This window comes from Cryptomeria japonica, chromosome 9 (assembly GCF_030272615.1).
Source record: "Cryptomeria japonica chromosome 9, Sugi_1.0, whole genome shotgun sequence".
NCBI lineage: Eukaryota > Viridiplantae > Streptophyta > Pinopsida > Cupressales > Cupressaceae > Cryptomeria > Cryptomeria japonica.
Genome location: NC_081413.1, coordinates 749,550,050 through 749,577,198, shown reverse-complemented (window position 1 = coordinate 749,577,198; position 27,149 = coordinate 749,550,050). Strand labels below are relative to the sequence as shown.

Sequence of the window (27,149 nt, the reverse complement as noted above, 5' to 3'; positions counted from 1 at the left end):
AGGCTAAGGCAACTTGCCGAAGGACAACTTGCCGAAGGGGGGCCCGAGGGGAACCAAGGAGGTGTCACGGAGGGTGCAGAGGCCGACGGAAATTTCTATGCGTCGCCAGATCATCGTAGGACGCGGAGCCACGAAGAGTTTCTAGAAGAAACAAGGTTACGGCGAAATCTAATCGAGGAGACTCGGGATCAGTTTAGAAACTTATCCCTTACGCCATGGAGTGAAGATCACCAACGGGAAGCAGGAGTGGGCGCGTGTGAGAGCGAAGGGGAGGGCAACCGTACGGGTGTAGGTGCCACACAGGACAGGCAAAACACCGTACCTCCAGTCATCCACGCAGGACACACCACCAACGCCGCCGGAGGAAGCAGCGCAGGGCCACAAACACAGGCACAACCGGCCCCAGGAAGACGACCCGGGATGGCAGGTAAACAAAAATTACCAAAGTTCACAGGGGACGGCAAGGAAGACCCCCTACGGCACTGTCGTACATGTGAAACCATTTGGTCTGCCAACGGAGTGACAGACCAGAATGACTGGGTGCAGCAGTTCCCAACCACGTTACGTGGAGTCGCCATAGATTGGTACTCCGATGTAGATAAGCAAAAAGTGGCCACATGGGCCAACCTACAGAAGGAATTCACGGAGGAGTTTCGGTTGCTCCGTGATGACAACGAAATTGTAACAGAGGTATATAGTACCAAGCAAGGTACTAAGGAGACAGTACGGGCATACAGCAGGAGACTAAAGGAATTGTTGGGTAAAATGGAGAGCCAACCGGCTGAGGGCTTGAAAAAACGATGGTTTGTGGAAGGATTGAAATCCTCCCTACGGAAAAAAATGAAAATTGTACCCCCTACATCATATGACGATGCCTATAATAGGGCGATGGACCTAGAGAGCGAATACAAAACATCAAGGAAGAAGAAAAGTAATAAATATTCATCTGACGATGATGAAGATTCTGACGGGGAAAGCAGTAGCGGTGGCGAATCGAGTAAAAAGGTACACGCGCTCCAAAAGGACATGGAACGAATGCTGAAAGAATTCAAAGCCATGAAAGGGAGTACAAGTAAGACGGAAGAAAATGAAGTGTGGTGTACCGACTGTAGAAGTGACGGACACACCAAGGGGTCCTGTCCCAAGAGGCTTTCTGCGACATTTGCCAGATTGCGGGACATTTGACAAAGGAATGTCCCTACAATATGAAAACCAAGAACCAACAAGTTCTCTTCACGCAAGAGCAGCCGACCGCCGGAACTACGCAAACCGCCAACAATAATGCATCATCTAGCAGATACCGGAACAACCGACGAGGGGGGAGGACCAATAATAATAATAGGAGCCGAATCCAATATGATGCAAAGGGACGGCCAATGATCCAGTGCCGAGCCTGCAATCAATGGGGCCACTTTGCTAGAGAATGCACCTCAAAAGAAACTCCACAAAAATTATGCAAATGGTGTGGGCCTGGAGACCACGATGATGGAACATGCCCAAAGTCTGGAGTAAACCTGCTCAACATCGACAGGACGGAGGAACGGGTATTGGCAATCACACGGTCGCAAGCAAAGAAGGCCACATACCCGGACCCTCGCACGGAGAAGCAGCGGGCGCAGGAGGCCAAGGCAGAAGTGGCGAAGGAAATGTTGGCACAAAGGAGTACTCAGGAAGCGGTAACTACCTCCCGATCTGAGGCAGAGGAGAATATCCTGAAGCAAATGCTGCAGATTGAAGTGCCGGTAAAAATGAAGGACCTCCTGGAAACGATGCCACAATTATGTACAGCACTCCTACGTACGGTCCAAGTAACCCCGCACAGTCAGGCAACCCGGAATACGGATGGTACCGGCAGAACACCTACAGACCCATTGGTCCTGACATTACACAGTGGCCGACACCAAGCGGTGGTAGAAATGGGAATACTGGGAACCATTCTGACTGACACTATCGTCAACGGCGAGTCCGGAGTGAATGTGCTTCCGAAAGAAACCTGGAAGCAGCTTGGCAAACCAACACTATGGCCGTCAACCTTTAACTTACTGGGAGCGTATCAACATGGTATCAAACCCCTTGGAACGCTCATGGCGCAACAAGTGACCATCGAGACACAACCATTTGTCCTCGACTTCGTGGTGATTCCGCTAGCCAAGAAAGGATACGACGCCATTCTAGGCAGAGGGTGGTTGGTGGCAGCCAGAGTGAATCACAACTGGAAGCGTAACACGTTGTCAATGGAAAAAGCCGGGAGAAAATTTATTATCGACCTGAAGACACAACTTGTGAGTGAAGAACTCGCGTCAGAGTCGGAATCAAACGGCGAAGGCGGAGTTGACGGAGGAAAGTACGGAAGGGAACCGAACGAGGAAGGCGTTCTCGGAATCCAAGGATGTTCTGAGGACGAGACCGATTCCCTTAATGGGCTTTTTCACTGGCAAATGGAGGACTACGAGTTGCTATATGGGTGTAACATGTTGCAGGTAGACGAGGATCGAGACGAGAACGAATTTCAGCCAGCGTACAGGGAATACACAGAAGGGGATGCCCCAGTCAACGAAGTACCAACACACAAGTTCGACATGACAAAACCAATCCGGTACGAAGAATCGGTAAAACCTACAAACCTCGGCACGGAAGTAGAGCCAAGAAACATCCTGGTTGGTGACGATTGGAACCCAGTCTTGAAAGCCGCTGTGTTTAAAATATTCATGGAATACAAGGATGTATTCCCTTGGACGTATAAGGACCTCAAAGGGGTGTCGCCAAAACTATGCATACACAAAATTTCACTCGTACCTGGGGCCGTACCTATACGGAAGAGGCCATACAGAATGAATAAAAACTATGCGGCAAGAGTGAATGATGAAATTGAACGTATGCTCGAAGCCGGGATTGTTTTTGAAGTGCAGACCAGCGAGTGGGTATCGCCCATAGTGCTATCCCTTAAAAAAGAGGCAAACCAGATACGAATCTATGTGGATTTCAGATGCCTTAACACAGTCACCATAAAAGACCCGTTTCCAATACCATTCACGGATAGCATCTTGGAAGAAGTGGCCGGTCATGAAATTTATTCATTCATGGATGGATTTTCTGGGTATAACCAGATATCCATTGCCGCAGAAGACAAATTAAAAACCACCTTCATAGTGGAGGATGGCGTGTACGCATATAATCGAATGCTGTTCGGATTATGCAACGCACCAGCGACCTTTCAACGGATAATCCTTCACATATTTGAAAAGATGTCAGTAGGGAACTTCAGGGCGTTCCTGGACGACTGGTCCATCTACAGTAACCAAGATACACATTTGGCCGCACTGGGCGAATGCATGGAGAGATGCAGGCGAGCTCGCCTAGCACTCAACCCCAAAAAATGCAGATTCATGGTGCCTCAAGGGAAGTTGTTAGGACACATAGTGTGTAAGGCTGGACTCAAGACTGACCCAGACAAGATTCGGGTGATAGTGGAAATGGAGGCACCCACAGATGTCACGGGAGTCAAATCCTTCCTAGGACACATAGGGTATTACAAGCGATTTATCAAAAATTTTGCTCGAGTATCCTGCCCTTTGGACAAGCTAACAAGGAAAGGTGAACGGTATATATGGGGAACGGCTCAGGAGGAGGCCTTCCAAGAACTAAAGTCACGGTTGGTGGGTGCGCCAATCCTAGCCTATCCTGACTGGGACAAAGAGTTCCACGTACACGTTGACGCATCCAACTTTGCCATAGGGGCCACACTGGCGCAAGTTGGCAACCACGGGCTAGATCACCTGGTCTACTTTGCAAGCAGACTCCTGTCGAAGGCAGAGAAAAATTATAGCACCACAGAAAGGGAAGCCCTCGGGATGGTGTACTCCGTCCAGAAATTTCGACATTACTTGCTCGCCACCCTGTTCACATTTTACATGGACCACCAGGCTTTAATGTATCTGGTAAATAAGCCAATTATCCAAGGATGAATCAGCCGATGGCTGCTATTGCTGCAGGAATTTACATTCAACATTATAGTAAGACCTGGGAAGAGCCATGTGATAGCTGACCAGCTGTCGAGAATCCAGTCAGGAGAACCAACCAAAGGAGTGAACGAAGATTTTCCAGACGCTCACTTATTTCGCATCGCGGTTCTCCCCGCCTAGTACGTAAGCGTGGGGGAATATTTGTCGACATCACAGTTTCCGAGGGAGATGCCACCAGGAGAAAGAAGGAAACTGGTACTAAGGAGCAGGACATTCCAACTCATTAATGGCTTATTGTATAAAATGGGGCCCGATCAAATCCTACGGCGATGCGTCCTAGAAGAGGAAATCTCGGGCGTCTTAAGAGAAGCACATGAAGGGCCCCCAGGGGGACACATGGGGCCCGACACCACGGCGAGGAAAATTTTGTTGGCAGGACTGTGGTGGCCGACACTACATAATGACGCCAGGGAGTGGGTAACAAGCTGTGATACATGCCAACGGGCCGGACAACCATTAAAAAGAGATTTTATGCCCCTCAACCCATCGAATGCCCAGCAACTGTTTGAGAGATGGGGATTGGATTTCGTCGGACCATTAAATCCAAGTAGAGCTCGACGATGCAGATACATTGTAGTGGCAATAGAATACATGACCAAGTGGGTGGAGGCACGGGCCTTACCCGACAATTCGGTGGTCAACACAGCAAAATTCATCTATGAACACATCATTACGTGGTATGGGATTCCAATCCAACTGACGAGTGACAGAGGAGGCCATTTTGTAAATCACATAATCCGACTGTTAACAACGGAGTTTAAAATCGTCCACTCCTTATCAAGCCCCTACTATCCACGGGTGAACGGGTAGGCCGAGGCAACCAATAAAATAATAATGTCGGTGATATATAAGTCTTGCGGAGTGGAGAAGGATGACTGGGAGGAGCGCCTACCATCAGTACTTTGGGCATACTGAACAACTTACAAGGTAACTACTGGACAGACTCCCTTCCAGCTAATGTATGGACAAGAAGCTGTGGTGCCAGTTGAATTCATGGTGCCGAGTCTCCAGATCGCCATCGATAATCGACTTGGCGACATGGAAAGCCTGAGGGAGAGACTGTACGCTTTGAACAAATTGGACGAACAGAGGATGATGGCTCAATGGGCGACAGAGACGGCCCAGCAAAGACGGAAGGTTTGGCATGACAAGCATCTCCGGCGAATGAAGTTTACTCCTGGGCAGTTGGTATTGAAATTCAACGGAAGGAACGAAATTAAACCTGGGAAATTCAAAGTGCGTTGGCTAGGACCATTCAAGGTACGCGAGGTCAACACCAACGGGGCAATTAAGTTGTGGACGCTGGACGGGGAAGAGATACCAGATGCCGTCAACGGGTCGAAATTAAAAATCTACCACGAACGGAGGGAGCCCGGACCATGACGAATGTTTGAAAAAAAAATTTAAAAAAAATTAAAATTAAAATAAAAAATTAAAATTAAAATTTAAAAAAAAAAAAAAAAAAAAGTGGGCCCACCGTACGATGGAACCACCGACGGTGACACCACCGTGCGGTGGTCACCGCACACGCCAACCACGCACCGCCAGCCGCACACGCCAACCGCACACGCCAACCACGCACACGCCAACCGCACACGCCAACCACGCGCCGCCAACTGCCAATAAAACCCCGCCCACGCCGACCACTTCCATTGCCCGCACAACGCCGAAGCCACACACTCCCGCAACCTCCACGCGCAGCCCGCACAGCCTCCACCCGCAGCCGCACAGTGCGCAACCCGCAGCCGCACACCCGCGCAGCCGCAACCGGCACAAGCCCACACACACCAAGCCGCACGAGTCTGTGCCGATTATGGGTAGACGGTTTTTTTTTTTATTTTGGAAAAAAACAAAACAAAGGGGGTTATAAAAGCAAAATTGAAGAAATAATCTATACTAATGGACACAAACAGGAACAAGGTAGATTGGCGGAAGCGGTTGCAGCCGTTAGAAGACAAGTTGCAGGGAGGGCAAAAAGGAACCAGTGCAGACACAAGCAAACGGATTCTACCATCTGGGATGCGCATTGCAGGTAATCTCGATATGAGCACCAGTCAAAAAAGCAAGAAGCATCGTCCCAAACCCTTGGCGACAAAGGACAGAGATGAAATAACGGCAGATAATGTTATGTTCGAGGGTTTGAATGGAATCGACTGTCGGAACTGGTGGGCAAAGACACCTCCGGATGATTTAATAAAGAAGAGCCTTCGCTAGGCACAAGTACACTGGGCGGTCCAGATGCCAGTTTTTTCGATAAAGGACTTTGAGGTGGTTTTGCGTGCCATGATTGGCAGCTATGACAGACATCGCCACCAGTCGGTATTTGATTATCAACATCAGCGGATAACAATGCCATTCACGGCAGGCGAGTTCACTAGGGTATTTGGCATACCAAGGATAAAAGGAAAGAAAATAGACACTTCCCAAAAAATATCCCCCGAGAATCATGCTACACTACTCTAGCTGATGTTGCGCGATAACCTTACCCAGGCCGAGAAAGATAGCCTCAAGAGTGCAGGCAAGAGTCGGGGAGTGAAGAAACAATTTTTCGCCAAGGGAGTATGGCGATGCCTGTTGTCGGTGGTGAAGAGTCGCCTCACAAGTGCCACCCGCGCGTCGGACATAGCCATTCCACAGATAGTACTGATGAACGGGCTGCACAATGGAGTGGTATACGATTGGGCGTCACTATTGGCGGATAGGATGGACGAGTTCATGACGCTGCAATTCAAGAAATTCTACATGCCGCATCACGCCATTGGATTATTCCTGGACGCAGTTCGCACACAGATCACCCCGGGCTCACAGCCATTGGAGCCACAGGGCCGTGTTGCACCAGACCAGCCGCCCATATTCTACTGGTCACACTTAGACGTCTTGGCACATGGCACGGAGGCACGTTTGGGCACAAAACGAAAGAAGGCCGCCATGTCCGACACGGAAGAGTCCGAGGCTGAGGATGCAGACAGTGGCAGGGAGGAATCCGCAGACACCTCCCAGGTAAGTGGGGGAAGTTTCCGACTAACAGGAAGAAGGGGCGACCAGTTGCCTGAAGAAGGGGTAGTGGAGTCTGCAGGTACAGTAGGGTCTACTGTAGCATCGGAGGTGCAGGTCCACTTTACACCAGCCCGCTTACCAGAGACTTGTCAGTTGGCGATGTCGCGGTCCTTCGAGATAGTGAGTGTAGTTACCACGGTACCAGTTCCTAGTTTCGGGCAGCCTCGGGCGACGATAGCCATGACACCACCACAGGTGGGGACCTTGGCGAGTGCAAAGGCTTCCATGGTGCACGAAGTGCTGGATGTGGCAGGACAGACTGTGCCAGGGTTACCTGGATATATGCAGGAGGCAATGATGATAGCAGGCACTCTTCATGATGACCTCACTAGCTGGTTGAGCCGTTACCAGATGGCACCCACGGCACCGGGAGAGGCCACTCTATCCCTAGGGCGGACCGCGTATTCCTTGGATGTCATTGATCTCGAGGAAGGGAGTTCCCGGAGCAGCAGGGCAGTTCAGAGGGTTGCTTCACCCCCTGCTGTGGTAGTAACCAATCCGTACAGAGCCGAGGAGGTGCCAATGGGAAGTCAGCAGGGTGCAGAGTTGGAGCAGTTTATTACTGAGATGACTTTGGGAGCACAGCGGCTTGTGTCATTTGCCACGCTCCAGGCCGATGCGACCATGGTTGACCAGATGGAAGGGTTGTTGACCTTTGCCTGCACGGGATGCCAAGCTGAGTTTGAGAGGTGTTTTGAGCGTGCCAGGTGGCCGGACACGGAGAGCCTAGCAATGCTGGAGGCTTGGCGCCTCACTGAGGGGGTTGGCGAGACCCGGATGCAGTCGTTGGTGAGAGAGGTAGAGCAGGCTTTCCGGGAAGGTTATCTGGAGCTTCGAAGGTCACAACAGATGGCAACTACAGTTGAGGCTTTGAGGGTGGCAGGAGTCACAGCTCGGGAGGAGCTGGCTACCAGGTTCCACAAGCTCGAGGCTACCATGGCACAGAACCAGGCAGCGGTGGACATCTTAGTAGCAGAGAAGTCCGCCTTGTTGGCACAGTTGGAGGAGGAGAGGGCCTTGAGGGAGCTGTTGGAGACTCGGTTGGTCAGTGCCCTGGAAAATGTGGACAAGAAGGATAAGGAGGTGCTCGAGGCAGCCTACATGGTAAAGACTGCTATGGAGCGGCAGATGGTCGCGGAACGGGATCTCAAGAGGAGGATGGAGCAGGTGTATGAGCTCCGTGGGCGCTTCGCGTCCACTGCTACACCACCACCGGCACCTTCTTCATCAGGGATGCCTTCTGCACTTAGTTTTTTTCTTCTTCTGGATTTTGCGCGCTCCATGTATTCTCCATTTTGTTGTAAGTCGCCTGGAGACGACTTTTCTTTTCGGGGGGGATGATGTTAGCCGCATTATTGTATACGGGAATACGAATAGTTAATTAAGTCGTAATTGAGTTTGTTTGTTAGTTGGCACCCGAGGGGTGGCAGTTGCGATGCGGCGGTTGGCGCTCGCACCCCCTCGGTATCTTTATATACTCCTCATTGTAACTTGTAAAGGACACGAATTATGAATAGAATAACATATCTGATACTTGTCTGATATCTATGGCATTGTTCTGCATTACGTACTTCCTGCTTTAAGTATTCACCCGAGAGGGCAAACAACTGACATGATAGTAAACCAAACTCAACAGCTAAAATCAATAAGAAGACAATTCAAGCTATTAGAATTTCCAATTACAAATTACTCACAAGATTAGCACGCACGGGGATATAGGTTTAAATCTGGACTGCATTCTGATTAAAAGTTACAAACAGGAAATAGAGCAGTTATAGAAAGTCAACAGCAGTTATATATGCTCAACAATCTCCTACTCTCTATTTGTACAGCAGTGTAAAGGCAAAGTAGCAATCTGAAATCAGTAAACATCACCCAACAATGCTATTTCAGCTAAAACATCCCATAAAACAGTCAAAACAGCCCTTAGATATATCATAAAGCAGGTCGAATATGTTGCTATTCATATAAATGAAGAGTTTGACAAACCAAAAGAAACATGTGTCAGACTTTGTCTCCCATAAGCTGTTTTAAGTCACTTAAGCTGATAAAACCAAAAGGCTGATAGAATCTGATATGACTTAAAAAACTGTGATTTCCTCTGGGATATAACACAAGGATATGTGTTTTCTTGTTTCATTTTTTAGTTAGTTTGTTAATTCATTTATAATTTTATACAATTGATTTAATTTGCTGCGCGTATTTTATTATTATGTTCCATTTGCTTGTTTCTATTTTTATTCTTTTTGCTTTATTTATTTTAATTTTTCCTTTGTTTCCTTTCTCGTTCATTTTTACTATTTTGATTCCCTTACTTGATATCTTTTTAATTTACTCCTTTTATACCATTCCTATTGCTTTCCCTTTCTCTTAAGATTCTTGATATATCAAGGTTCTCTTCTCTTTATTCTCTTGTTCTTCTCTTTTGATTTTTTCTTTTCATTGCCTAATTATTTTTATAATTTTTTCTTGGAGTCAGTCCATGTTGGCCTTTGATGTGATTTGTTTCCCAGCTCTTCTCCTCCTACCTATCTCTATTCCCACCTATTTATATATTCCTTAGATCTGCAACAATTCATTTTACTACTCCTGAGCTCTCTTACATCCCGATGATGGATCACAGAGTGCGATCTGAAACGTTGATGCAATTAAAAAAGCGCACAATCAAGATCCAGAAATAGCACACAGCAGCATTATGGATTGTGGAAAACTGATATCAAAAAGCAATGTAGTGAATTGGGAGGATGGATAGGCCTGCCCGAATATTCATGAAGCAACGCCACCCTAAAATCTATTTTGCGATCAGGCGACCAAGTTATGAAGACAAGTATTGGGCTGTTAGGGCTTCCAACCAAAGGGTAATGTGCATGTACATCAAGCGAGATCCAAGCAAACTTCCTTCCATTGTCGTAGCGTAATGTATCAGAGGAGAGTCCAGCATCAAACCCATTCCACGAATTTGGTCCCCCATTGATTAGGGTTGCAACTGGTAGGGGAGCCAAGACATCTTGGACAGGGACCTGATCGCCATGGGGTGCAAGGTCAAATGAAATCCGTTCACCGTGTGAAACAGATGAGTGCGGGGGAGAACAAAAAACCCTATTTGCAGAGTGATCAGCATAAAGACCACACGAAACACCACTGCCCAGTGCTGAGCAATTGCAAGAGGGGGTGACCGAGCAAAGAGGGCCATCACCCGCAGCCTCACCTGCAATGCCAAACTCCCAAAGATTTTTGGAAGGATCCAAATTCGCACAGAGCAGAGCAGAGGAATTCATTTCGGAGTATCCGAATTAAAATATTTCACTGGAACTTTCACAAAGAAAAATTGGAACTTAACTGAATCCTCAACACAACTAGAACCCTCCAATACCAAACCAAAAATACTGAAGCATTGGAAACACACACCCTGAAACACCAACTGAAAACACTCCAAAAATATGAGAATATTCAACACAAACCAAAAACTGACTGAAACTATTAATACTTCTACAGCCTTTCAGCACAACTATGTTCTCTTAATTAAATCGCTAAGGAGGATCATAAGGTTTTCTTCCTCAAATCTGTCTCAAAACCGAAAGGCTTTTGTCCTTTGATTGCCTACACATCAAGGGTTTCCGTCCTCGAGAGCAAATAGACGAACACAAGGTCCAAGCTGTTGGAGAACTCAAATTGATAAAATATTTTGGATGCCTTTTTTCTCCAGAGCCAAGCTTCGCCTTTTATAATCCCTAGTTTACTAATTTAGGCCTCCTTCTAGAAGTAACTCTAGTACACTTTTAATTATACATTATATTGGCCCTCTAGAAACAATTCTTTTAATATCTCAATTGACCCATTTGTCCTAGTGACACTTATATCATCACTTTAGGCCCTCTTTAAAAACACTTTATTGGACCTTTCATTTTATAATAAAATACTATTAAGTTATCCTTTTAATAAAATAGTCACTAGAACAATTTAAAAAATTGTTGGACCTATGATGCAAATAATTCTACACAGTTCAATCCAATCCAAAAAACACTCACAACACTGTTAAGATATTATTTTTATTATTTCCTTAGCTTACTGGAAAAAGAGGACGTAATAAACTATACCAATTCATTATTAAATGGTTTGCAGGCCATCCATTCATGGGATTCCAAGGATGTCTAGAGGAATTATTACAAGAGGTTCGCTCACTTACCATAACTTGTATACTTATGACATGCCAAATTGATATCTTCATCAAGCCAAAACAGCAATGTATAAAACATGCAGTGATTTGTCATGGGTTATAGATGAAAAAACTTGCCAATAAACCAAAATGTGAACCAAGGAGGGAAGTGAGCTACAGTGAAAAATCAGCCAAATCAAGTTATACTACCATATTACATGGCTGCTCACAATGTAACAATTGAAAGACATGATAAGAAAAGAATGTGTCACACTCTCAATCTATCATGCATATTTATATGATAATATTGGTTTCACAGTGATATGATATCACAAAACTCATTTTTACATTGAAAATTGGGTTTTATAAATGTATTACAGTCACAAATAAATCAAAGCAAAAGGAAGACGCAGTCTTGGAAAAAAATTGTATCATAAGATGCAAACTACCCATGAACATGGGCATTAAAGGCATAGATTATCACATTTAACTCTTTTTTAAGAAAACGTGAGTACATAGCAGCACTCACCAGTGATCTAACGAAGGAAATAATTGAATGTTACTGTTGACCATCTTTTAAAAAAAAAAATGAGCAAACAGGAGTGCTCACCACTGAACTAATGAACGAATGAATATTACAATTGAACAACTCAAAATAAACATTTCATCACATATAACATATAACCCAAGAACCCAAACTAGGATTCAAAAAAGATGTAACTGACTCCAAATTAATTAAATTGGAAAAAATATATATTGATGTCCACATATGACCAAAAAAGTTTAGTGGGGCTTGAACATATAACCAAGTATGTAGAATTGATCAGTGCCATGTAAAAAATCAGAAATTGTATCCTTGACCCAAAAAATCATTAAGGTTTGCCCAAGAAGGAAGAGGCATCCAAAATCAAGAGGAAATAAGTTGTCAATGCATCTAAAATCAAAAAGGCGGCAAAAGGAGAAAACTCTTAAAGGAGAAGTCATCAATATGGAACAGCTCATGAAGGTATTGTTATCACAAAAGCTTGCACCCTTGCTGAGCTATCAACTCAGCAACCTTGTGAAACATGGAAACAACCCCGAAGTGTGGGACCTTGCGCAAGGGGGTTGAATCTCCAGAGAAGGTCAGCTTCCTTCTCTGTCTAAGTGCAGGTGTTGAACCAACTCAACACTTCAAAGCTAATTCCTAAGCCTACCCTAACAACTTGTAGAGGAAAAGAGAAGAGAGAAATTGCTTGAAATAAAAGGAGGTGATGCACCAAGAAGAGATAGTTCCTCTCCCTACCTAAATGACACAAGTAATTAACTGAAACACAATGAAGATGCACTACTTTCAGTTATATGTAATATCCCTTGGCTAATCTGACCCTGTTTCGCTTATTGAACCCCCAAGGAATATTGTCAAACACTTGGCATACAATGTTTGAAGCCGCTGTAATGAATTCTTATTTGTCTGCTTTGGGTTTGTAGGCTGCAAATGAAGTTATGGAAAGCTTCTAACAATGCAAAGTTGTTATAGAAATGATATGCTAGCTGTTTTAGAGCTTACACACACATGAAATGACTGAAATTAACTAGTACAGCTAGTAGACATTAAGACAAACACTTGTCATGCATCCCAAAGTACACCTACAGCCATTAGGCATTTAAGCAAACAGTTGGCATGAAAGCTAAGTGGCTGATCAATGTTGAATGTTACCATGAATGTGGAATATGCAAATTATATCTCCATTAAACATATGCAACCTCCAAATATTTCATGATATAATCTTAATAGAAAATGATGCAATGAAGTAATGATTTTCTAATACAATGACCATAGATAGAAAACCTGGTATTTCAATGGCTGCCTTGATATATTGGTTTGATTCTCCTCATATGCAAATCCCTTGTCACATATATATAGCTGTTCAACCTCTCTAAATCCCCTTCTATAGAACTCCAACTACTGTAGCGCACTGTTCATGTGCATTGTTCACGGCACTGTAGCGCACTATTCACGGCACTGTTCATGCGCACTGTTCACGGCACTGTTCACGCGCACTGTTCACGGCACTGTTCATGCGCACTGTTCACGCGCACTGTTCATGCGCACTGTAACAGCAAGAACAAACTTGCAATCTGCTCTTAAAACCTTGAATAATTTGTTGATAATCTCTCCCAACAAGAATGATATAACTCCATGTGCCAAAGAAGGATGATTCACAACCAACTATAAATGTTCTTCAACAATAAACTTCAAACCCTTGTAGAAAACTTCACCAATTTGCACAAATGAAAGAACTGAAGTATTCTTTCCCACAACTGCAATAATTCAGGTGTTATTCCACACCTTCAAAATTGCTATCAATAGGAAGTTTTCGTTTCCTATGATCAAAGAAGAAAATTGCGAAAGCCCTAGGCTCCACAATAAAAATCAATCAAAATACTATTCATCAACTGGATGCCGAGAATGAACTCTTGCCTTTCCTTTTATTCTTTCCTTAAGAGAGCTCAAACACCTTCCTGGCCAATGTGGGATAAAAGATTTATTCCCACATTAAATTATTCACTTAACGCACTTTATTATATTAAAGTGACTTTATTATTATAAAGTTACTTTAAAACTTTATAATAATATTAAAATATTAAATAAATCACTTAAGTCACTTAAACTTTAATATCTCTTGATGTACTTGTCTGATTGCTAAACGGTCTGAGCCAGGAGTCGACTCTCCCTGTTCTCCATGTGATTGGATGCCTGTCTAAAAATAGAAACCCTGAATAGTGACTTACTATAAATAGTAAGTATGTGGAACTGAGTCTAGAAATAGCTGCAAAGGCCCAATCAAGGTCGACACTGCCAATAAGCTCTGCTCAGGTGTCTTTCTATTAATAGGAACCCTGACTCTCCCAAAATAGTAACCTACTATAAATAGTAAGTGTGCCAATCTGAGTCAAAAAACCTGTGCAAAGGCCAAAACTTGAATCCAGCTGAAGAGTAATGTCTCTAATCACCAAGTAATTGCCACACGAGGCCCTCTATCAATAACTGTTAGCCTACGAGGGTCAAATGATAGGCTAATTCTTACAAACTCTGATGCTCGCAAAATGGGGACATTACATTATATGAGTAACCCCAATGCATAGATGAAGGTTAGAATCCACTGAACGCCAAGAGGGGAGAAGGATTCCCACAAGTCACACTCAGAAAACCAGTTAACACAGCATATATGAAGAGAAAGAGCCACAACATGCACCTATGATGAAGGTAAGAAAGCATACACAAAATACATAGGTTGAAAGAAGGCAAGAATAGTGTTCTTCAATTAATCATAAGACCAAACGCCAATCTTACAGTTGCAGAAATGTAAAGATTCAAAAAAGATGTAACTGACTCCAAATTAATTAAATTGGAAAAAATATATATTGATGTCCACATATGACCAAAAAAGTTTAGTGGGGCTTGAACATATAACCAAGTATGTAGAATTGATCAGTGCCATGTAAAAAATCAGAAATTGTATCCTTGACCCAAAAAATCATTAAGGTTTGCCCAAGAAGGAAGAGGCATCCAAAATCAAGAGGAAATAAGTTGTCAATGCATCTAAAATCAAAAAGGCGGCAAAAGGAGAAAACTCTTAAAGGAGAAGTCATCAATATGGAACAGCTCATGAAGGTATTGTTATCACAAAAGCTTGCACCCTTGCTGAGCTATCAACTCAGCAACCTTGTGAAACATGGAAACAACCCCGAAGTGTGGGACCTTGTGCAAGGGGGTTGAATCTCCGGAGAAGGTCAGCTTCCTTCTCTGTCTAAGTGCAGGTGTTGAACCAACTCAACACTTCAAAGCTAATTCCTAAGCCTACCCTAACAACTTGTAGAGGAAAAGAGAAGAGAGAAATTGCTTGAAATAAAAGGAGGTGATGCACCAAGAAGAGATAGTTCCTCTCCCTACCTAAATGACACAAGTAATTAACTGAAACACCCTGAAGATGCACTACTTTCAGTTATATGAGTAACCCCAATGCATAGATGAAGGTTAGAATCCACTGAACGCCAAGAGGGGAGAAGGATTCCCACAAGTCACACTCAGAAAACCAGTTAACACAGCATATATGAAGAGAAAGAGCCACAACATGCACCTATGATGAAGGTAAGAAAGCATACACAAAATACATAGGTTGAAAGAAGGCAAGAATAGTGTTCTTCAATTAATCATAAGACCAAACGCCAATCTTACAGTTGCAGAAATGCAAAGATTACAAGTCTTCAAGAGAAGAGGAGAGCATAAGAAAACTCAAGGCAACAAGGAGAGAACCATTACAATGAGCTTAACAGCCTTATATAGAAAAAATGGGTTACAATGGTGATCATGACCCCTGCATGTTAGTCTGGAGGTGCAGGGAAGTGCATGCACTTGACTTGTACATGCAAGCAACCTAGCCATACCCACAAAGAGCAATCCTAAGAAGGTGGATTAACTGACCTTCCAAAGTCAGGCATGACATAAGTCACCCAGCATGGCCCCGTACCTCCCTTGATGGAAATCCTGCCAAAAACATTAAATGCACCCCTGTGGCTCCACAAAAAAGTGCATAAGTCGCCAAAACTGTCGGAGCATTTAAAGCTTTGAGTGTCGATCATGCCATCCGGAAGTGTTGCAAGCCAGAAGCAAGCCCAAAGACTTCGGAAGTTCGGATTCCCGAAGTGAGGAAGACAAGGGAAGGAGCAAGGAACTTCGAAACCTCAGGGTTCCGAAGTTCCGGAGGAACTAGGGAGAGAAGGCAAAAGGGGAAAGAACTTCGGAACCTCGGGGTTCCAAAGTTTTGGGATAGAGAGGGAAACTTCAGAGACCGAGGTCACCGTAGTTGGGGAACTTCGGAGACCGAGGTCACCGTAGTTGGGGAACTTCGGAGGTCGGGGTCTCCGTAGTTGGGCAAGGAACTTAGGAACCTGGGGGTTCTGGAGTTTCGGGGTTGAAGACAAGGGAACTTCGGAACCTGGGGGTTCCGTAGTTGGGGAACTTCGGAGACCGGGGTCTCCATAGTTGGGCAAGGAAGTTCGGAACCTGGGGGTTCCAGAACTCCGGGGTTGAAGACTAAGGAACTTCGGAACCTGGGGGTTCTGGAGTTCCGGGGTTGAAGACAAGGGAACTTCGGAACCTGGGGTTTCCGAAGTTGGACAAGGGAACTTCGGAACCTGGGGGTTCCGGAGTTCCGGGGTTGAAGACAAGGGAACTTCGGAACCTGGGGTTTCCGGAGTTGGACAAGGGAACTTCGGAACCTGGGGGTTCCGGAGTTCCGGGGTAGAGGACTAGGGAACTTCGAAACCTGGGGGTTCCGGAGTTCCGAGGGAGGAAAGAAAGAGGCTAAGGCAAAGAAACTCGGAAGCTCGGGGTTCTGGAGTTTCAGGAAGAGAAAGAGAGGGTCAAGGAACTTCCAACAAGGCAACACTTCAAACAATGATTTCACTGCTTTTCTCCTTGATCAACTGGGGAGCGCTAGTCCATGGAACATATCTTTGATCGATTCTCACTGATGGACCAAGGGTGTCATAAAATGACAACATTTTTGGCGATTTCTGCGGGATGCTTGCCTGCTAAGCATGAAGTCCAGAAGCCTTAAGCATCCATTGGGCACTGAGTCATGGAAGACCCAAACATGTGTGTGCCATCACTTGGAGGAAAACTGAAAACTAGAGCATACACCCTCTTAAGGAGAATGCGGCATGTGCATAAGCACTTATGAAAGCAAAATAACCCCTTGTCTAATATTTACATAGTCATCAACACCCTCTTTAGAAGCAAGGCTTGAGATGAATCCCATTCACTGGGATTGGAAGAACTTCGCCATCAAGCTGGGAGAGATGAAATGCATTGGCCTCCTTGCAACTAGTGATGACATATGGACCACTCCAGATAGCATCAAATTTGGAGTGTCGCCCAGCTTTGGCTCTGTCTGCATCCCACTTGAGAACTAGGTCTCCCTCTTTGAAGACCCTATTAGTAGCCTTTTTGTCAAAAACCTTCTTAACCTGCTCTTGACGAGTCTTAAGTGTATGCATAGCCTGACTTCTAACCTCCTCCAGCTCCATCAGCTTAGCTAGTCTTACTATCATGGCATCATTTTCTATTAATTCCAATTGATGTGCTAGCTCAAGAGAGGGTAACTCTAGGGAAGTTGGGAGTCTTGCTTCTTTCCCATATACTAGCATGAAAGGGGAGTTGCCAATTGCCCTCTTGGGTGTGATCCTGTCAGCCCATAAGGTTGTCCTCAACTTAGTGTGCCATACCCTCTGATTGTCTTCAATTGTCCTTTTAATTATCCTGATGAGGTTCTTGTTGGAATATTTAGCCAAGTCGTTACCCTGAGGGTAATAGTTGGATGATATCTTCAAGTATACACCATGCTTAATTGCCCAAGAACTAATTTGGGTTCCAACAAATGCCCTGGCATTGTCTGATATGATGGTGGAGGGGATACCGAATCTTGTCACAATTCCCTCAAGGAATTCTAATACTGAGGCTTCAGTAGCATCCCTCAATGCAACTGCCTCGGTCCACCTAGTGAAGTAATCTGTTGCGGCCAAGATCCCCTTATGGCCAGCACTAGAAAGTGGGTTTATCATGCCAATGAAGTCTAAACCCCATTGGGCGAACGGTTGATCTGCTTGGATGGGATGAAGAGGTAGGGCAGCTAGTCTTTGCTTCCCAGAGAAGAGAACACATTTCTTGCAATTCCTCACCCATCTATGTGAGTCACTGAATAAGGATGGCCAGTAATAACCAGCCCTCATTATTTTGATAGCCGTAGTCCTTGCAGAGAAGTGGCCCCCTAAAGAGCCATCATGAAATTCCTCTAACAACCTACTGACTTGGTTTTGCTTGATACATCTTAGTAAGACTCCATTGGAGTCTTTTCGGAAAAGAGTGCCATTCACCAAGACATAGGGAATGGACTGCAACCTGAAATGTCTTCTTTTGGTCCGGTCTAGACCTTGGGGGTATCTACCTTCCACTAAGAAGGTGGTCATGTCACTTACCCAACTGAATTGAGTGTTGTTGTCAGTTGATTGATCCTCTTGTAACACAAGGGCGACCTCTGAAGTAGTCTCAGAAGATGAGACAAGTTGTTCACATAGGCCCTTGCCTCTTACAAGCTTGGTGATCTTGATGTTGATGTCATACTCCATGACCTTGGTTATCCACCCAGCCCTCTTCTCACTGATATCCTAGTTTAGAAGGAAATCCTTGACACTTGCATGCGGAACTAAGAGTTGGATCCTGTTGTTGGACAACATGTGCCTGAACTTTTTTAATGCCCTTACAACGGTGAGGACTTGCTTCTCTACATAGCTATATTTAAGTTTGTAGTCCTTTAGCCCCTCACTAAAGAAAGCAATAGGTTGCTCCAACTTGTCATCGTTCAGCTGTGTTAGGACAGCTGAAATGCTGGATTCTCCTCCGAAGGTATAGAGGATAAAATCCCTTTCATAATTAGGATTGACGAGGATAGGGGCCTGAGCAATTTTCTACCACATTCCCTTCAATTCACATGTATGAGTAGCAATTCATATTTTGGTAGAACCAGTAGAAAAGGTTGTGATCTCATTATGAGAGGACTACACTAGCTTACAAGCATGCATCTTGCAACAGAAGGCTAAACACAACCCAAGGTACCAAGTACAATAGATTCGGCTTGGTACAAACCTAAACAAAATAAAAACAGGAAAATAAGTGCAAATCCGGATAGATCCAAAGTCCTGCCATATGAGAAAAAATAGTGGAACTAAGCCACGAAAGGGAAATTGAATCAACTTCTCTTCCATATCTTCATGTGAGGCATTTAAAATCTTTTGCAGGTGTCATTTTGTCATTTGTAAGCATAAACGTAACACTTTTGTTATGTGGAGGCAATCAATCATTGAATTCAAAATTTCAGATGTTGAAGATGATTATACAACCAAGTGCAGCAGTCAAGAATATCAATTAAGAAAGTTTTCCACAGCAAGGCAAGCTGCTAGAAGCATGTGGAAGTACTATCGGAGGCCCACAACGCTCTTGAAGACTAAATATTGACAATTGGCTTGCAACTCTTAAAAGATGATGTTTGAGATGAGGAGGCACAACACCAATCTTTTGGAGTTTTCCTACATTATGTTTATCGAGGACAAATCTTTGTGTTAGTCTCTCTTTTCATGTGTATTTGAGTCATTAATTGCTTAATCTCACACTATGCAACCACTTCAAATATTCAAGCACTTAAGCAAGCATATAGCTCACATGCTCAGCTGACAACTAGCATTGACTTTTCATAAAAGCAAGTATGAGTACAGTCATATTCAATTTTAATAGTCAACATACTTCTTTACTACATCATTATCTTGAGATTCAAAGTGCCACATGTTGGTTGTAGCATAAAAGGCGTGTAAGTTCTGGCGTATAAGCATTGTACGCATGTAAGTGACCATGTACAAAATTGTATATTGAATATAAGATGTAAATGGAAGCCTGTATTGTAGCAAACATCAATAGAAGCCTTATGCATACCGATTTTCATAGCATAGAATCATTTGATTGACACATAAGTAGAGATGTGAAAACATCAATAGAAGCCTTATGCATACCGATTTTCATAGCATAGAATCATTTGATTGACACATAAGTAGAGATGTGAATTTGTGTTGATTGATCATTCACTGGGAAATCCAAGTCGATTGTGAATCATCACCCTAATAATCTCAGCAATCGTCAATTAACAAACAGAACTATCTAGTATTATTCCTTTTGCAAACTCCAATGGAGTTGTAAAAAACTAGGATTGAAGCATTACTTTCAATACTTGATATCAAGCATAGTATCATGGAAGATCCCTACTAGAGAGAATTGAATGTTTGATCAATCCTAAAAGATTGCAACAGTAAAATAAATTAAATAAATGATATTTTAGAAAGAAAATGTGACAACTGTAACGGTGATATGTATTTACATCAGCGTTGAGAGCAATCTTCCATATATAAATTATAGATAACAATAAATTGAAGATCTATTAATGTCTACATTTGATAGTAGCCTTCTACCAAGCAAGGGAGCAGGCAGTCAATGCAATTGTACATTGCAGGTGGCACAGTAAAGATTTTCTAAAACAGATGATTTGTCAATCAACTTATTGTGTACCGGAAAGCAGTATAGCATGGTCTATCTTCTATAATTTTTGTGATGGTTACGCATAGGCTTGAATCAGGCTAGTTACAACTGAATACTTGCACAGACACCCTAGTTAGTGAAGAAATCAGCATAACAAAGCCTGGTCTAAATGTCATATGAATTACAAAATCTGCTCCTCAAAAAGGGAGGCTTTGCCTACAAGTTTTTCAGTTGTTATCAATAACAATTTTACTTATTGTTGTCCTCATTTTTGTTTCCAAAAATGAAGGACCAGTACATGAAATTTTTGTGAAAAAATGAAAAAATTTACTCTATGGCATGCTTCCCGAGGCAGAATTTCGACTAATCCTTGGACTGGCTTAATCCTCAGTCCATTCTAGAACTGCGTTTCGAATTTCGTCAAATTCTGGGTTCGTTTGCTATGTCTTTCCTTCAATTTCGGGTTTTAAAACCCCGACTGCAGGTGGAGAATTTTCTTCAAACTGCAAGTTTTAATGATATTCATTGTTTTGGTTGTTGTAGGGGAATTTTTAGCTTATTACATGTGCATTTTAATTAAAAGATGTTACTTGCAATTTGTTTTAAATTTCCCTTCCTTCTTTTGTTATTTTTAATTGTTTCTTGGTCTTGTTTAGTTAAAATAGGGATTTTTTCGCCCAATTACAAGTAAACTTGCAGTTTGGTCAAAAAACCCCTACTTTAATGGTTTTTGCATGTAATAGGGATTTTAAATCCCCATTACATATGTGCAAGTATTTCTAACTTGTTGTAGGGATTTTATTTCCCTTTTACAAGTAATTAAAACTTGTATTCCTCTCCAAAAAACCCGTTTTTGCCTTGCAAGTGCATTTTTGACAATTTTAAACTTGTCATTTGTCCAAAAAATCCCGATTTTGGCTTGGCAAGTGAAAAAGTAAAAATAAAACTTGTAGTTTGCTCCAAAAAACCCGATTTTGGCTTTGTAAGGAAAAAATGAAAATTAGAACTTGTCATTTGCTCCAAAAAACCCGATTTTCACTTGTTATGCAAAATCGAACTTGCACTTATCTTCCAAAAACCCGAATTGCAGAAAAAAAAACGGTTTTTGAAGAATTCAAAGCAATTTTTTGTGGAGATTTTCTAGGAAGTAAAGGCGTTTTTGTTTCTACCCTATTTTCATGCATTCATGGACACCTTTCATGCCAAATGGAGGTTACATTGACTGGTTTTTTGCCCCAAATCAGCAAAAACGTGTTTCCAAAATGCCACATTTTGGGGGATTAGAACTTATTGAAGCTGCATTCTTCTAAATCGTTTTGAACTATATTACCTAGGCATGGAGTTTGGGATAAGATTTGAGCTATTTAATGATCCATCAAAGATGCATTGAATACCACGTTTTTCCTCCACGTGATTCCTTTGGCTGCAAATTGGAAGGGTTTAATGCCACGAATCTTTAACAAGATGAATCGTTTTTGCTTTCCATGCTAAGGCGTTGGGGTTTGAGGAAGATTTGACCTCTTCTTGTGCTTCCAAGTTTGCATTTTGTGCCACGATTTTCTGCTAAAGACGTTTTTCAAAAACGTGGCAAGGGTTTGTGCATTGCGGTTTGGGTTTATTCATCGGTTTTCCTTCTTCTTTCCAAAGATTGTTGCATTTTTGGAGAAGCATTTGCATTTTCAAGAAAGGTATGGCTTCTTTCCTTTCTTTCCTTTATTTTATTATTTTCTTGTTTTCTTAATTTTCTTTCTTAGTTGCATTTTTGGCATGTGTTGTTCTTCCCCCAAAAATCGGTTTTTGTAAGAGGATTCGTCCCTTGGTATGCAATTTTTGAATTGCATTGTTCTCCCCTAAATTTTCCCTCTTTACTTGTATTCGGGATTTTTAATCCCGATTACAAGTTCGCTGGAAATTCTTGTTCTTCCCCTACGGTTAAGGAATTTAACCATTTTTGGTTAAAATTCCAAGTTGAAAAGTGTGAAATACCCCTCCCTTGCAAATTCGGGTTTTGAAAAACCGGATTACATGTTGAAGAGTTCTTCCCATTTTCATGAAAATGACTTTCCCAGATTTTCCCATTTCTATTCATTCATGTTCCCCATATCCGTACTTTCCATTTCCGTCATTTTCCGCAAGTCAAAATCTCATTTTTCGTCCATTTCTCCATTTTCGAATTTACAAGTGTACTTGTATTCGGGTTTTAAAACCCCGATTCCATGTATGTTCTCTCCAACTTGTATACTTGCGAAAATTCTCCCAAGATCCGAAATTGGTCAAAGTCAAGATTTTCCCATTTCTACATATTTCCCCTCTTCCTCTCACAAAATCGTAAAGTTCAAGGATCAAAGTTTTACCCATTTGGAGAAGGAAGAGTGATATTTGCAACTAACTATGATGTTGCCTTAACTCTTTTAAGTCTCCATCACAGTATTTCAGGTTCACAATCAATGTCAGATTTGTCGGCATCTCCAACTCCAAAGAAGATGAAATACAAATATGACAAATATCAAAATGAGGTTGCACCTTCACAGGTTTCTTCTCCTTTGGATCGCATCAAAGACACAGAAATAGAGCACGTTGACATGTTAGAATTCATCAAAAGGGTAGAAGATCCGCACGATAATAACTTGTAGCGTCTGTTGGACAGCCATATCCATCATGCATCTTCCTTCCCAGTGGCTGCCCTAGAACCTGAGTTCGTTCTTACATGCGCCCATCATTTTGACAAAGAGTCAAGAGTCATCAAAAATGATGATGGCGAAGCTATAATCCGTCTTGATGTAGATATGATCGAGAAAGTTTTCAGAATACCTCCTGCACCTGTTTATATGGAAATCTCCAAAGAAAGTGCAGTGGAGTATTATGTGAAGAGGGAAAAAGATTGCAAGCGACACATTAATAGGCGGATCCAAGAGCCACGAGCCTCCTTCTCAAGGTGGGCGAAGTTGTACCGCTGCGATTTCAAATGGGAGATAGGAGACACCATCAGTCTTCTTAGCAGGATGATGGGCCTTGAGCATTCCAATGTCTTTGAGCCATGGATGTATCAGTTCATTATGTTCATATGGCAGTCACATCACATTTCATGGGGAGAAGTCATTAGCGATGCCTTGTGCAAACAACTTGCAGCAGTTCCTACCACCATGACCTTCTTCATGAATTCTTATTTGGTATATTTAGCAACATCACTTAGACACTTTCCAGGTCTTTCTACCAAGGGTGATCGCTCACTTTAACCAATTTGGGAATATTATGACCACTTGCCGTTGAGACCCAGCAGACTGCATTTCAGAAGGCTCCAAGATGCATTCATTGGATATTTCATGTGTCAGTTTGATAGAAATCTCAGGAACAAGAGAGTATCAGATGAGGCATGGGACAAGGTGTCTGATTATGGGTGTTTGTTTCTGCAATTTCCCAACTTCACTTATATGAGGATCGGATGCTATGATGGTCAGCCATACATGCTTCCCAGATACCCAACTGATAAGATCATTCTTGTGGATTTGGGAAGACAGATCATCGCTGTTCATACTTTTCAGTCTGCTAAGCACAAGGTTGGAATGGGGATCTCTACCACAAACCCATTGAAAATTGGTCGGTACTCCCTTGTCACATCTATGAAGGCTAAGGCCATGGAGGCTGAATTGCAGGAAATCAAGCTCAAAAGGTTTAAACCTAGAGCTGATTTTGATTATAGAGGTATGAAGGAGAAGATCAAGAAATCCTTTGTGCATGTTCATCGCATTGAAGACATCTGGGTAGATCTCCGCACAGAAGCCGAAGTCCTCAAGATGGATTACTGCAGGCTCACTGTTGAGCAAATTGTTGATTTGAACTTAGTGGATATCCCACAAGGGATGATTGATGACGGGCATATACTTGATCCTAAATACACTTCACGGAGGGTTGAGGAAGCTCCACTTCCTTTGATCCAATGGTCGCACAAAGAGTGCATCTCCATCCTTGACAGATTTCAGCCTATCTTGGCCAACACCAACTCATGGTTGAAAAGTAATGTTGTTAGACTTATCAAAATCAAGGTTGGTAAAGAAGATGATTCTACGGGGCCTCTTGGACGGAAATCTGAGATTCAGATTGACAACAAGGAGGGTGCTTCATCTTCAAGCACAAGGATCAAGTTACAAGTCAGTCGTGCAGTAGTGCTTTCTCCTGAGGAGACGACTATTCGTGGGAAGGAAAAATCACGATTCCATGTTCAGGTGATCGATCTAGATAATCCAAAAGAGGGGCAGCAATCTGATGATGCTCCTAAGTCTCCAGTTTCAGACTTGCCTCATGAGGTCATTCCTCCAGTTTCCATTGAGACGCCTCATGAGGTCATTCCTCCTGATTTGCTTGTGGATGAGTCTCCTCAGAATGCAATTCCCATTTCAGCATACGAGCCATCTCCTGATCATCAACAAGAGAGTGTGTTGAAAGTTCCTGAGAATATTCCTACTTGCATTCAGTTATCAGAAATTGATACTTCCAGTTTTGGTTTTGAAGAATTCATGAGGCAATCTTCATGCCCATTGGTAACTGAGCAAACCGTGGTCACTGTCCAAACAGATATTCCTCCCAGGATGACCATGGTGATTCAAACAGAAACTGCTTCTCCTTTGCCTACGGCTGTTACTGGAGGGGAGTTGATGACTTTGCCTCCATGGCTTAGTTCTTTCACCCCGAAAAGGAAGAAGCAAGAAATCTCACCTGACGCCTTTGACTAACAGCAAATGAGACAGTCCAGATCCAAAGTTGCTGAGAAGGCCAAGACTATCTCTAGGGTAACTATTGATAGCAACAAGATGAAGGTAGCTGAAATTGTGGAACCTATTGCAGATGAGCCACTTGATGAAATGTCAGCTGCTGATTATAAGGTTACAAGGATAGAGTTGGGCAAACAAGCGCATGAGGTCATTAAACATGATGCTCAGTTTTCTGTTGCTTCACTGGTGCAAAGGTGTGATAATCTTCTAGCAAAGAAAGGCAAGCTAGAAGAGGAAAACCGACAACTTATGGCAGTCATTCATAAAATTACAAAACCTGCTGCTGAAGGGAGTAACTCCATAGGTTCTTCTGGTTCCCAAGAATCAATTCGTGGAGTGGAAAGGGCTGCTCAGAAAGTACAAGCACTGGATTCCTGGGTTGATCAACTTCATGATCAATGTGTACAGGTAATGAAAGAAATTTTTCAAATAATGTCTAAGTTGGAAACTGTTGAGGAGAAACTAGATCAAACTTCTAATACTTTCAAAAAGAATCTACAAAGTGTTGAAGAAATTTTGACAATTTTGCGTACCATGCCCCAACAACAGCTGAGTGTTCTACAGGAGCACGCCATCATCTCTTCCAGGGTCATGTACTTGGAATTTGAAGAACTCCTGGAAAACAAGACCCTTGTTCTTAAATCCCTCATTGAGGAAATCGGTGATGCAAAGAGATTTTGAGGTGAAGTTTTCCAAGATATTGTCTCACATTGTGAAAGGGCCTCTTGCAACATAGTAAGTCAGGATGGAGAGCTGATTCCAGAAGAAGTTCTTGCTGATTTACAGATGAGGATTCATAATGAATGGAGGAGCAAACAATTCTCGGCAGCTTCAATTCAAGCATTGATGAAACCCCAAGCCTTTCTGCATGAAATCCAGTCTATCCTGGATAAAAACAATTATGCGCTCCTCTGGTGTCACGACACTATTGTGAAGACCATGGTTGTCGCTAAGAACACCCATGAACCCAATCCCGATAAACTACAAGCGAGCATCCAGAAATTTCAAGGATTTGTGTCTTCACAAAATGCAATTTAAGTGTTTTTCAACACTTAGTTGAATTTTCCCTCTTTTGTAATCTTTAGTTGTAATTTAGTTTTAGCAAGTTACATGTAAAAGTATTTTTTGTAAAATGCAAGTTACACATTACTTGCACTTTTGTAATTACATGTAAGGCAACTACAAGTTGTGTCCGATCAGGACTGTAGTTGGAATAAGTCTTAGTTAGTTGGAGTAACTATTAGTTAGTTAATGAAGTCTCAATTAGTTATTGAATGAGTCTTGGTGGTTGAGAGAATCTCTCAAGTTAGTTAGGATCCTCCCACCTTTTTCTCAAGGCTCTTCTTCTATAAATACTGGAGGAGTCCATTGTAATTTTTATCTTTTGGAAAGCAAGCAAAAACTCTGCCAAATTTACAACAAGAAGTCTTTGAGCTTATGTATGTGAATTGAAGGTTTTGAAGAATAATAAAGAAGGATTACTCAAGTTTTGAGTCTTTGAGCTACATGTTTGAGTTTGAATCTTTTTATTTCTTCCATGCAAAGTGTTTATAAAGGAGCTTAGTCCAATCTGATTTGAAGTCTTTGAGCTGCAAGTGGAGAAGATTAATTAAAATAGGAAAATCTCTAGAAGGAGCAGCAAGTCTTTGAGCTTGCGTCTATTCTTGAGGAAAAATTACTGTTTGAGAAGAAATAGCAGCAAGTCTTTGAGCTTGCATTAGTTCTTGTCTTTGTGTTGAAAGAATAGATTATTCCAGTCTTTGAGTTGTTGTCTTTTATTCATTGTAAAATTTAGTATAGCAAAGGGTAGATAGGACTTCCAATAGTCGTCTTTGAGCTTGATATTGTTGTCCCGTCCCGAAGGAAGTGACGGAAGTCTTTGCGCTTTCAGGAAACTTCATTTCCTTTCTCTCATTTCACTTGAAAGTCGTTACTGTTGTTCAAATTCAATCGCTATCCTTTTCTGTGAAGAGAAAAGGATATTGTCTTTCTTGAAAAAAGACGAAAGATTGCTGTCC

General features: G+C 42.7%; 1 protein-coding gene across 1 annotated transcript in view; it reads right to left on the bottom strand.

Moving 5' to 3' along the window:
* The window catches only part of LOC131064650 (zinc finger CCCH domain-containing protein 64), a 184,682-nt gene that overhangs the window by 114,204 nt on the left and 43,329 nt on the right, over positions 1–27,149 (bottom strand). The window lies entirely within an intron of this gene.